A 2,195-nucleotide genomic window follows, 5' to 3' on the forward strand; every position below is an offset into this window, starting at 1 on the left:
TATATATATATATATATATATATATATATATAAATTTCTAAAATTTCTTTTGCTGCTCTATGTTTAATAATATATATATATATATATATATATATATATATATTTATTTATTTATTTGGATGAGAATTTAGCTGAGCAGTTCAGTAACTGAGAGTTATGATAGTGTTTCAGTTTATATAGTATTTTTTTATTTTTATTTTGTTTGGATGTATGTATGTGAAATGGTAGCAAACTGAGCTTACAACTATATTCACTGGTTGCTCACCTACTATACAGTACTTGCTATACATAGATACTGCATGTGAACATGTCATTATGTAATGTCTATGCATAGACACTGCATACTGACATTGATCCCACCAAAATGACATCTAAAATTCATTATCATTAATCATCATCATCATTTTTGTGTCTACTTTCCCATATTAGAAATGTTGGGAGGGACATTTTGAGACAGTGTGGGTTTTTTTTTTTGGTTGGAAGCTTTTGCTGTACCAACTCTTTAGTCACTTCTTATGTTACACTGAGACTCAATGTACCTATTTTACTATATTGCTACACATGGACATGTGTACTTGCTACACATGGACATGTGTGCATTCTTTTGTTTTCTGAGGTTTTCTTTTATAGTGATTGTTACCCAGGTCATGCTGGAGCACTACCTTGAATATGTGTCTAGCATGCAAACAGAACCAACATGCAACATTTCTAAAAGAGTGTTATTTCTCACTAACTTAAAATAAATACATCCCCAAATACTCAGTTTTACACAAATGAAATTAAGATCATCAAATAATAAAACAGTGCTAAACTAAGCCAAGAGAGTAGGTGATATTTTCTTGATCTACGGTAGCAAGTTGACAGAATTGTTAGCATGCCAGGCAAAATTCTTAGCAGTATCTCATCTGTCTTTACGTTCTGAGTTCAAATTCTGCCGAGGTTAACTTTACCTTTCATCCTTTCAGGGTCAATAAAATAAGTACCAGTTGAACATTGAGATCACTTAGCCCCTCCTCCAAAATTGATGGCCTTGTACCAAAATTTGAAATCAATATTTTCTTGACCTGCTAGAAATAGCAACCAAATCTTCCTGAAATCAAACCCCCATCATCTTAAGCAAGGAAGAGCACTTTGTGGATATTGCTTGTCCTAGATGACCCTAAAAATACAATGTGATCGTGGCTGGAATGCCTTTCATTAAAGCAGTCTGGATCAAAGCTGACCTTGTGCTAAACAGCACCTACAATGCTAAATGATATACTTTTTAGGTATTTATCTTAATAACCATAACAGCACACTCAGTACACACCATTGTAAGCATGTGCAGATTGAGACATGTTTGAACACATTTATCTATATGAAATATCAATCCAAAAATTACATTGTGTTGCACTCATATTCATATTTTATTTTATCTTATTTACGTTTAAAAAAAATTTTTTACTATCTTTTTCTCTTTACCAGAGTCACAAGTACATTGTCATGTTTATTTTGAATTATTTTTATTGATCTAATTGTTTTGATATGCAAAATTTTTGTTTTTATATGAAATTTGGTGGCTTATGACAAAATTATTTAAGAACAGATATTTCATCATAAATTTGAAACAGACATTGTGTGTGTGCTTGTATATGTATATATGTGTGTAATATCTACCTGTGGTGGATGCATGTGCTTAATGAGTTTAACAGGGGGATGGCACATACACACACACATAGACATATTTATAATTGTATCACATATTGACCAGACTGTTCGATGTTCTTATACATTGCTAGTCACAATGCACTTACTTGTATTGTAGCTTACCCCTGAACAGAATGTCAGTCCATCAAAGTACAATCAAACAAGCTTTTGTCAACATCATAAAATGTCTTCTTACACAGTTAAAAGATTAATTTAAGATTTTCTGAATGAATTGTAATATCACTTGTGATTTTCATTACTCTGAGTGGTTGGCGTTAGGAAGGGCATCCAGCTGTAGAAACTCTGCCAAATTTAGATTGGAGCCTGGTGTTGCCATCCGGTTTCACCAGTCCTCAGTCAAGTCGTCCAACCCATGCTAGCATGGAAAGCGGACGTTAAACGATGATGATGATGATGATGATGATAAATAATTTGAAGGAATTTCCAAAATCAGGTTATGGACTTATCAAGGTTTTGTAGTCTAATCTATAGCATTTATCCCACCTTAC

General features: G+C 32.8%; 1 protein-coding gene across 1 annotated transcript in view; it reads left to right on the plus strand.

Annotated features, from left to right (window-relative positions):
- The window catches only part of LOC106876023 (protein O-mannosyl-transferase 2), a 15,062-nt gene that overhangs the window by 4,058 nt on the left and 8,809 nt on the right, over positions 1-2,195 (plus strand). The window lies entirely within an intron of this gene.

The sequence above is a fragment of the Octopus bimaculoides genome, chromosome 1 (genome assembly GCF_001194135.2).
Source record: "Octopus bimaculoides isolate UCB-OBI-ISO-001 chromosome 1, ASM119413v2, whole genome shotgun sequence".
Lineage (NCBI taxonomy): Eukaryota > Metazoa > Mollusca > Cephalopoda > Octopoda > Octopodidae > Octopus > Octopus bimaculoides.